General features: G+C 36.4%; 1 long non-coding RNA gene across 1 annotated transcript; it reads left to right on the plus strand.

Moving 5' to 3' along the window:
• The first annotated feature begins 8,845 nt into the window (after positions 1-8,845).
• On the plus strand, positions 8,846-9,333 carry LOC106095946 (uncharacterized). Its single transcript, XR_001222832.2, has 2 exons — positions 8,846-8,913; positions 9,077-9,333. It is a non-coding gene; the product is annotated as an uncharacterized LOC106095946 (long non-coding RNA).
• Positions 9,334-11,956: the final 2,623 nt, after the last annotated feature.

Consider the following 11,956-nt stretch of genomic DNA (forward strand, 5'->3'; position numbering starts at 1 on the left):
AATTGAAACAAATAACTTAAAAATATTATTATTTTGGATAATATTGCATCTTGACAATTCTGGATTCGTTTTATTAAACAACCAGCATCCCCGTGATCCGCTACGCTACCCCCGTTTTGATATCCCCTTTTTAATGTAGCACTTCCAAAAGCATAGGTAGTCACTCAGTTTATGAAGTTTTCTTATAATTGAGTATAAAATTTCAGAAAACTGTTCCTTTCCGTAAAGAAAGTACCAAAATAGTTCCAAGATTAACAATACATCAAAAAAATCATTAACACGCTCAATAATATATTGTAAAGGTAAAAATTAATCCCAATTTTGATTCATTCGTAAAGAAAGAACACTTTTGTATGTTTTAGTACCGAAATGTACTATTTTGAAAAAATCTTCCGATCGCCCAAAAATTGATGGTCAAAGTGTCGCTATATCCCAATCGTGAGAGATTAAAATCACTTTGTAAAGAGAGTACGGTTTTTTATGTTTTAGTAACTAAATGCACGAATTAAAAACAAATCTTCTAACCGTCCAACATTTTTTGCTTTCAAGGTGTAACCCTATCCTAATTTGTAATGCTTTAATCAATTCGCAAAGAAAGAACCATTTTGTAAGTTTTTCTTGTCACCTCTTTATTGTCAAGTTGTACTTGTATCCAAATTTTGAGAGCTTTAGCTCACTCTGTTAAGAAAATACAATTACGTACGTTTGAGTACCTAAATAAATGAATAAAACTATCTTCTATTTTCCCAATATATTCTTTCTTTTTCCACGTGTCATATCTTTCTTCTACGTGTCATATTTTTGTGAAAACTGCAATAATGTTTGTTAAATTGCTTAATTTTAGCATTCCCCTTTAGCTGTATGCAAATATAAGCCATTTCGTACTATTTTGCTCTGGTACCAAAATGTACAAATTCTGAATGGATAATTTAGTCACCCATTATATATTTTCTTCTTGTAACTTCATCTGAAGAGAAGTACCAAAATGTACGTGTTGTGAATCAATGAATAAGTCCCCGACCATATTTTTCCGTTTTCCGACCATATTGTACCTGCATGCCAAATATCAGACCTCTAGCTCCATCTGTAAAGAAAGTACAAAATAGTACCAATTTTGGTACTACAATGTATGAATTTTTGTACCTACATAGAAGATTTCAGAACTCTAACTCCTTCTGAACAAAAAGTACCGAATGATACTAATTTTGGTACCAAAATATGCGAATGGTAAATAGATCATTTACCCACCCACCATTGCGTAGTTACATTCCATAGCTTCATGTCAAATTTCAGACCTCTAGCTCCATATTAACAGAAATACCAAACGGAACCAAAATGTACGAATTTTCTATAGAACATTTAATCATCCATCATATATTTCTTAGTTGTATCTAAATGCCATATTTCAGAACTAAAACTCCATCAGAATAGGAAGTACAAAATTGTACCAATTTTGGTACCAAAATTTAGGAATTTTGAATAGATCATTAAATCATCTATCATTTATTTCTTAGTTTTACCTAGGAAATATATGGCCACCGTAGCGCAGAGGTTAGCATGTCCGCCTATGACGCTAAACGCCTGGGTTCGAATCCTGGTGAGACCATTAGAAAAAATTTTCAGCGGTGGGTTTCCCCTCCTAATGCTGGCAACATTCGTGAGAATGTTGTAAAACTTCTCTCCAATGAGGTGTCGCACTGTGGCACGCCGTTCGGACTCGGCTATAAAAAGGAGGCCCCTCATCATTGATCTTAAACTTGAATCGAATTGCACTCATTGATATGTGAGAAGTTTGCCCTTGTTCCTTAGTGGAATGTTCATGGGCAAAATTCTGCATTTACCTACATGCCAAATTTCACACCTTTAGCTCAATCTGTAAAAATAGTTCCAAATGGTACCAATTGCTGTACTAAACGTACGTTTTATCCCGTTACCAGTACTTATTTTCTATTTTTTCTTTGCACCAGATGTACTTTAAGTCAAAATTCTACCTCTATCCATTTGCTCTGTACAACGTTCACCCATTTCGTACCTTTTCGGTACTTTTTTAGTACCTTAACATAAAAATTTTCAAAAACTTTTCTAGTCACCCAATTAAGGTTGTCATAGTATACCTAAGTTGCGAAATTCAGAGCTCTAGTTCAATTTACAAAGAAAGTACCCATTGTAGTACTAAACGTACTATTTCTTCCACTTCCGGTACGATTTTCCAAAATTTTTCTTATCAAGCCTTCGTTTTTCGGGACGCTCCTTAATTTGAGCCCAAGAACAACAACAATCTAGCCCTTTCCGTTCGCACTGGCAAATATATATCATTTCGTACTTTTGGTACTTTTTAGTACCTTATGTACGGTACTTTTTAGTACCTAAACGTACGAATTTCACCATATCCAGCCTTATCGTGTACCTATGACCCAAGACAAATTTCAGGTTTCTAGCTTTACCCGTTTAGGCTGGGCAATGAACTGTCAGTCGGCCAGACAGCCATCAATTTCCTATAGTCTCCCTCGTTTGGCATTGCCTTAATACCAAATGGTATTCCAATTAATGTGTATAAAATAGTACCAATAGGTTTTGCCAAAGTATCCAGTTTTTCTATCAGTGTAAGTATACTTCACTCAACTAAATCGAGGAAAAATGTGGCTTCTGGAACTCAGGAAGTCAAATCAATGGATAAAAGTTCTAAGAGTTTGGGGAGGAGGCCATAAACACGAAAAAAAATTACATAATTATCTAACCAAATTTTCTTTCAGTTTCGAATTATTTTTTATTCATTCCGTATGTATATATTTGCACTAAGAACAGAATCCCTTCCGATTGTAGCGTTGATTGCTAAAATAAACAAATATTCCTTAAAAGAAATGTGCCAAATCGATTTAAAATGAAAGAAATATGATTTTGAACTTCATTTAAACGGGACCCCGTAGTGCAAAGATTCCAATAAAAATTAATTAAATACAAACAATGCTCGATTAGAGCAAGAGGAAGCCTTGGAGGTTGCCTTTCGGCCTGTTTTATTGTTGATTATTTTATTCATTTCTATTTTTATATAAATTTGTGCTAGTAATTATTCACATTAGTACGAGAATAATTCACTGGCAATTTAAGCGTAAATGCTTACGATGACATCTAGGTTCAATTAAATCAAAATAAAATGCTTCTCTAATTGCTATTCGCTAATTGAGTATCAGATGATCTTCGATTATTTGAATAAATTTCACCTCTGCTATTAATTATTTGAATATTTAAATAAATATGAATGAATGAATGAATGAATGTAGATGGCTGGATGTGCTGGTGAATGATTGCCGTTATTGGTCAATTAATAAATTATAATAAAAATAAATAAATAATTTATGCTGTTTTTTGTGACAAATTTGTCGCTGTTGCTGTTGGTGTGATTCATGCAAATCCGCCGCTCAAAAAAGCTATAAATCACCAAAAAATCCAGGAAAAAAATATTTCATAAATGACGCCGCACAACAATAGCTAAGTGACTAGAATTTCAATAGTTTCAATTTACAATCGAGTGATGACAAAACAAATATTCCTAGAGGTTTTTTTTTTGACAATCATCATATGCGTTTTCTTTAGATGTGCTTGTTTAGGATACTCCCAGATACCCATTTGTAGCAGCTATTCCATGTTACTTTGAAGTAACATTTAGTTACAAAAAAAATAAATAATTAAAATATTTTAGCCATGGTTTCGTGATACTTAAACCATGCCTTCCGTCCATTTGTCTTATTGGTTAGGAAACATAATTCTAAAAAGAGCAAAGGTGACGTAGGGTTTGTAAGATTCGTTAGACAAAAGCTCTTGCTAGCTCCATCATCACAACTGGGGCCACTGACCTTTGGTGTGATGTCACCTACGGCAGCCAGCTTTTACACTAGATAAAGGTTATGAGGTTCAACTTACCGTGATACTACTTAAGAACTTAAACAACTGATTCAAACTCTTGTCAAAAATGTAAAGCAATGTAAGAAAAAAACCTTAACGATTAAATATATACCAAAATAAGGTCTAAAGAAAATGTAGTTAAGCTACAGTCAATACATAACAGGCAAGAATAACACATGCCAAGCAACCACTATAATCCTTGGGACAAGAATATCAACAAGTAAGGGATTTAAAACTATTCTCTATGCAGGTAGAGGTAAAAGTTTTGGACAATCTATGCAGTAGAAAGTCAAAAGTCGGCGAAGACCATATACTATTAATTATATATAGGAGTTTATTCAAATGCAAATTTGGCATGGACTTTCTATTAAGGACAGCGGTAAACTTTTCACATATTAATGAGTGCTATCCAACTCAAGTTTATAGCCGACTAGCTGAACCGGGCCCGCTCCGCTGTGGCTTCTTTTACTTTATATCGAGCAAAATTTCACTTGAATATTTATTTTCGTCAATTAAAGAGCTTTTAGTGAAATACCATGCTATGAAAATAGTATATCGCTTGACTAACAGTTTAACAATATAAGTGCCTTTATCTGAACCCCTTTTGATCTTTATTGGTCTACGAATTTAAGTTTGGATGTAAGGTGTACTCAATTCTTTAAATTTTTAATTTCAGCCCGATATTCTCACGATGTCTGATGATGATGCCCTGAAAAAAATATTAGCATCGTGCTCTTTTCTCAAATACCATTTATTTAAACCCCATATTGTCATTGGTTTACCTAGAGTTTACAGGATGCGGCGTCCCCAAACACATGGCCCAAAAATTGGTTATCAAATTCGTTTTCTAATCTCAAATACCTTTCATTTAAGCCACATATTCGCATGGTCGAAAAAGTTTTACCCTTTACATGATCCTACATTTCGATATCAAATTCGTATTCTACTCCCAAATACCTTTATTTGAGCCCCATGTTGCGATGGTCAGTAAAAAATTGCTATTTGTGGGGTACTTTGGGAAAGGGATAGACCACTAGAAAATTGGTCCCGAAAGTGGATATCAATTCTTGCTCTGCCCCCCAATACCTTTCATTTAAGCCCTACATTGACATCGTCGGTAAATATGCCTGATTTAGGGGTATTTTTGTGAGTGGGGTCGTCCCCCAAACACTAAGCCCTGAAAATACAATATATCAGCAACGTGCTCTATTCTCATTTATTTATTTGAACCCCATATTGCCATTGGCCTCAAAATTTGATAACAAATTCGTTTTCTAACCTCAAATACCATTCATTTAAATCCCTTATTGCAAAAGCCAGCAAATATGTCCGGTTTGGGGTATGGGCCCTAAAAACTATGAATATCGAGCTCCGCTGTCTTGAAGACCCAAAATATCTTGGTGAGCAAATACGTCTTATTTAAGGGGTTGTTATGGCGGTGGGACGTCCCCTAGACAGTTGGTCCCGAATGTTGATATCAGATTCATGGTATACTCCCAATTACCTTTCATTTGAGCCCCATTTTTTCATAGTCGAGAAACATGACCGGCTTGGGTGGTGTTTTGGGGAATGGGGCGGCCACTCAGTGACTTGACTTTGAAAATATATACCAGATTCGTGTTCTCTCTCAAAAACCTCTTATTTGAGACTCATATTGCAATGGTCAGCAAATACTTCCTATTTGGGTGGTGTTAAAGGGGTGGGGTGACACCGTATACACTTTTCTCGAATATTGATATCAGTATTGTGCTTTACTTCCAAAGACCTTTCATTTGAGCCCCATATTGCTATGGTCGTAAATTTTTCCTCTTTGGGGGATGTTCTCTAGGATGGGCTACACCCAAACACTTGGCTCTACATCAGGATATAAGATTCGTATTCTACATTCAAATACCCTTTATTTTAGCGCCATATTGCCATGGTCAGTAAATAAGTCCTGTTTGGGGGGTATTTTGGGGAAGGGTGGACCCCCAGAAACTTGGTCCCACATTTGGATATGAGGATACCAAATTTTTGTTTGTAGGTTATTATAAGAGAGCACACAAAATTTCGATTAAATCGCCCCAGCCTCTGAGATCTGGCGTTTCTGAAAATAAGGGTAAGGGGGAGGGTCCGCTTCCCTATCAAAAAATGTAGTACGCTATTTTCCCACGGGATCATTATGCACCATCTATGAAAACTTCAAGAAAATCGGTTCAGCCGTTTTTGAGTCTATAATGAACACACAAACATACACAAATTGATTTTTATATATAAGATTTCAAACGACGCACAATGCCCAATCTAGCAGCGCTTTGCCTCTAGAGGGCGCAATTCTTATCTAATTTGTCTCAAATTTTTGCATGATGACTGCTATGACCTCCAACATCCATTATAAAAATGATCCAAATCGATCTATAACCTACCTGATATATAGCTCCGAAATAAACCTTTCCCCGAATTGTGTTCTTTGGCCTCTAAAAGGCGCAATTGTTATCTGATTTTGCTGAAAATTTGCTATCATATAAACCGACCTCCCGTTTTCACTTCTAAAGCGTCTAGAAGGCGCAAATATTAACCGATTTTCCTGAAATTTTGCATGATGATTTATGTTATGACCCCCAACATCCGTGGTAAGAATTTTCAAAATCGATTTTTTTTGTGTTGGCGTTGAGATAATTTTTTATTTATATATAGCATCATTGGGAGTATTCCATTTAATTAAAATTCATTTCCGGGCTCCCTGAATAAAAGGGTTAAAATTGGAATTCATCGTTGCAAACTAAAACTAATTCCAACAGCTAACTACATCGAATTAAAAGAAGTAAATGCTCTGATAATGTCCAATATTCTCTACTGTTTAGAGGATTATTGTGGTTCATCAATTCAGAGTATGGATAAGGTATGCAAAGCCTTTAACAGTGCTATGCGTTATCTATATTCTGTTAATCGCTTTTCTCATATTTCCCCTTATAGCGGAGTATTCTGTTCAGCTTATTAGGCGGAATGCTGTCAAACTCCAAATCAAACAAGTAAGAGCGTGATAATTTCGGCCGGGCCGAATCTTATATAACCCCACCATGGATCGCATCTGTCGAGTTCTTTGCGCAGTATCTCTTTTTAGGCAAACAAAGAATAATGAATAAGGACGGAGAAGAAGGAGAAGCTATATCATGTTATAGTCCGATTCGGGGCTCAAGAAGAAAAATCGGGAGATCGGTTTATATGGGAGCTGTACCAAGCTATAGCTCTATTCAGACCATATTGCACACGTATGTTGAATGACATGGGAGAAGCCGTTTTACAAAATTTTTGCCAAATCGGATGAGAACTACGCTCTCTAGAGGCTCAAGAAATCAAGATCCCAGATCGGTTTATATGACAGCTATATCAGTTTATGGACCGTTTCGAACCACACTTCGCACAAATGTTGGAAGTGATACCAAAACACCACGTTCAAAATTACAGCCAAATCGGATAAGAATTGCGCCTTTTAAAGCTAAAAAAGTCAAGACCCAACATCGGTTTATATGGCAACTATATCAGGTTATGGACCGATTCGAACCATACTTCGCACAAATATTGGAAGTGATACTAAACCACGACGTGCAAAATTTCAGTCAAATCGGACGAGAATTGCGCCCTCTAGAAGCTCAAGAAGTCAAGACCTATATCAGCTATATCAAAATATGGACCGATTTGGCCCATTTCCAATCCCAACTGACCTACTCTAATAAAAAGTATTTGTGCAAAATTTCAAGCGGCTAGCTTTACGCCTTCAAAAATTAGCGTCCTTTCGACAGACAGACGGTCGGACGGACAGACGGACATGGCTAGATCGACTTGAAAGGACATGACGATCAAGAATATATATACTTTATGGGGTCTCAGGCGCATATTTCAAGGTGTTACAAACAGAATGACGAAATAAGTATACCCCCATCCTATGGTGGAGGGTATAATAAATAAACAAACATGTAATTGATGTAATGTAATTGAAAGCAAAAACTATTTACAAGGAAAAGGAATAAAACAAGATATCCAACTCTCGTGGATGCTTTTACATATATTTAAGAATAGAGGTCAAGTGCCAATAGGCCGTTATTGGTCAGTATTGTATACCGTTTCTTTGAAGCCATGTCTCCCTATCTTCTTTGGTAGTACATTAGCTCACCACATTCATTAAATAGCATATTGCTGTCAGTCATATGTTCAAGACAGGTAGGGGGAGGACCTTTCCGGAGCTCCTGATGGGTGAGACATGCGTCGCGAACGATGCCGTTTGGGTGTGTAATGTATTCTCGCCGTTTTTTAATGGTCATGTTGATCATGAATACGTCTATTCTGGGCAGTCCGGCACCCACATACACGTTCATTTCGAACAATGTTATCCTCTCCATCTGGCTCGAAGATATAGAACTCCACACAGGGAAAGAAAACGCCATTGTGGGCCAGACGACCAGTTTATAAATTGTCAGTTTGACCCTTCTACTTATTCCACCTTCCTTCTCAATAATGCCGCGTGGAATGCGGCCTTCGCCTTGTCCAAGACGCTATCGACATGTCAGATAAAAGTCATGTCCTCTTGAAATTTCACTACGGGTCAATTAAGTATGTAGGTGCGAACTTCAAAATCTTTACCTATGTATATATGAATAACAATGTGTTTGGCCACCGTAGCGCAGAGGTTAGCATGTCCACCTATGAGCCTGAATGCCTGGGTTCGAATCCTGTCAGGAATAATGCTGGCTACATTTCTGAAGTACTTTGCCATGTTAAAACTTCTCTACAAAGGGGTGTCGCTCTGCGACCCTTATCGTTGGCTAAAAATTGAAGCGGACAGCACTCATTGATTTGTGAGAAGTTTGCCCCAGTTTCTTAATGGAATGTTCATGGGCAAATTTCAAAAATTTCCAAGTTTCCATAACAATTTCTATTACCTGACATTATACATTTATTTAAGTATCAATCAACTGGGCTTTAAAATACTCGTACTGGTAGATAATAACACATTACCATAATTTTCATCAGGTACAGATTGAGAACAATTCTAGCCTGCAAGTTTACCACCAAGTTTATTGTATATCACTTGAACAGCTTATACTGGAATCGCTCATAGCTGGGCGTTTTTTAATTACAACTGAAAGTCATAAATGAATAAAAATTTCACTAAATCAGGGTTAATTACTTTCAGACAATCTGTTGAATGAATGAAATCGTTATCAAGAATTGCGATTTCTTGCAATGCCAATCGTAAAATCATGCTGATGACACTTTAAATGGATTTCGAAGTAATTGACATTCAGGCGTACTTACATATGGTTTGCACAGATACAATGTGATGTACATAAATGAATTTTTAAAATTAATTAATCTATGAATGCTGTTGATAGTTCTTGTAACAACACATTCCCCAAATAATTTCGCAAGAATTGCGCGATCTAGGAATGATCACTTCTGCTTTTAATTTAAATTTATTGTATCATCTCACACATCATTGTCTAGCGCTGTGACGGCCCCTGAACGGTGGACATGAATTCCTACCAAAAGGTCTCGCTTGCAGCATGACAAAAATGTAACAAATTATAAATGTCTAACACAATTGCCTTCTTTATCTCTGTCCATCCGTCCGTCCGTCCATCCATTCATTCTCTTGGCTTTAGTATGCGATGACATTGAAAGAAGAAATTTTCTAAATTTAAATTGCCGTTAGTGAAAGTGACATACGGACAGGTTGTACCTCGACATATAATGAGAAAAGTCTGTTGTTCTACATTAGGCATGCCTTCCTACTTGATTTGTTTTCCGCAGCATCATAAGATGGAAAAAATTTCCTTATAGCATAGTAATAATTATACAATGTTTGAAAAGTTTTCTGTGATAGGAACATGAGCTGAAGGAAAAATTATGACTAAAATATTGCAGTAGAGCTTGATATGCAGAAAGGTGTAACAGAAAATATTTTCAAATAGCGAAAATGTTTTGTGGAGGGGAATAACATTTTGAAAGTTAGGATATACAAAACTTGTTGACTCCTATTGTAGGAGGTATTATTTTCTTAATGTCGATTACAAAAACATGTAAGCGTTGTTATGGAAATAAAGATATACACAGATTAGACCGATTTATTTAGCGATTTGCCTTTTTTAAGTATTTTACTATATATCTCGCAATATTTCGACCCGCCCGAACATTTTTAAAGTTATAATGTCATAATTATTACAAATCATTTCGTATATGTTCAAGCGGAAATGTTTTGAACAATTAACGTAATGGTTTTACGCCTTTTTGCATTTGAGATGATAATTTCGTGTTACTATTACGAAAAATTAATAACGATTGCAATTAAAAGCAATACTCGTAATTTGTTGAGGCAGAACAAATGCTTACATTATAGTTTAGCAAATATAATTTTTCCTCTTCCATATTCCGTTCGATGTGATTGGTTGGATTAATGCAGCAATCTGTTACCAAACTCAGACAATTTATGATGCCATAGAATGATATCGGCATGAGACAGTGGCCTGTCATATAGGTTTCCCTTAGTAGCGCTGCCAATATTTTTTATATTTTGTCACGAAAATACAAGTCCTTAATTCCCAATTAATATCAAATTGCTGGAAAAAGAAAACACCAAACAGAAATTGTATCCAGAACATCTGATTTCACTGGATAGCACTGAAATAATACAGCAACTCTACCAATGAGAAATTATGTCCTTGTTTTTTTTTTTTCAACAATACAGTACAAGGCACGTGTTATCGACTATTATTATTGTACCATATTTATAACTATTCTGTCCAACTTGCTCTGTAGTGGAATTCAGTAAAATGTTTTAACGAAAATCGTTTAATTAAAAAGCGATAACAGAATAGTTATCGAATTTGGTATTCAGTAGCCACTTACTTTCCTACTACTACTTACTTTTCTTTAATTGACAGAACATTTGTTCCACTAGCCGAACGTAGAATAGCGTTCAAGCGCCTCAATCTTCTGCGCTCATTCTAAAATCCCGGACACCAAGTTTCGAGGTGTCCCCCACCACTTGATCTTTCTATCGGGCTTTTGGTCTTCTCGGTTTGCGTGTATCACCGTATTTGCCTTCAAAAGACTTCTTTTCTGGAGCTTCTTCATCCATTCTGACAACATGACCTAGCCAACGCAGCCGTTGTATTTTGATGCTCATACAGCTCGTGAATCATACGTCGCCTATTGTCTCCATTAATACATAAAACTGACGCATATATTTTACGAAGAATCTTTCTCTCAAATACTCCAAGCACTGCCTCATCTGCTTTCACAAGTACCCATGCTTCGGAACCATATAACAGAACGGGTAGTATCAGTGTCTTGTATAGTGCAATCTTCGTCTGTTGAAAGGTGGCCTTGATTCTAAACTGTTTACTTATCCAAAGTAGTATCTGTTTGCCAGTATTATTCTTCGATTAAATTCAAAACTTGTGTCATTAGTTTCGATTACGGCGGTGCCGAAGTAGATATATTTAGTTACTGACTGTCTCAAAGTTGTGGTTCCCAACTTTCTCCATTTTCTTTATCTGCTAGGTTGTGCAAGGTTTTATGGGAGTTGAAACCATTCAATTCGTCTTATCTCCATTTTCACTGACTCTCTTTCGATTATTTCAAAGTCTACAGCTACTACTTCCGGGGACCGACCTATGATATCGATGCCGTCGGCATAGGCGAGTAACATGTGTTCTCTTTTGATTAGTGTGCCATATCTATTCACATCTGCATCTCGTATAATCTTCTCCAGCAGGATATTAAGGAGATCACACGATAGGCTGTCTCCTTGTCTGAAACCTCGTTTGGTATTAAATGGTTCGGAGAGATTCTTTCCTATTCTTACTGAGGAACGCGTATCAGCAAGTGTCATCCTGCAGAGTCTTATTAATTTTGCAGGGATACCAAACTCAGACATGGCTTGAAATACCTTTGAACGTAAAGTAATATCGAAGGCGGCTGTGTAGTCAATAAAGGGATGATAGGTGTTGATTTTTCCTTCTCGCGCTGTATGAATATTTTGTATGCGATGGGAAGGAGACTTATTCCTCTG

This window comes from Stomoxys calcitrans, chromosome 5 (genome assembly GCF_963082655.1).
Source record: "Stomoxys calcitrans chromosome 5, idStoCalc2.1, whole genome shotgun sequence".
Classification (NCBI taxonomy): Eukaryota; Metazoa; Arthropoda; class Insecta; order Diptera; family Muscidae; genus Stomoxys; species Stomoxys calcitrans.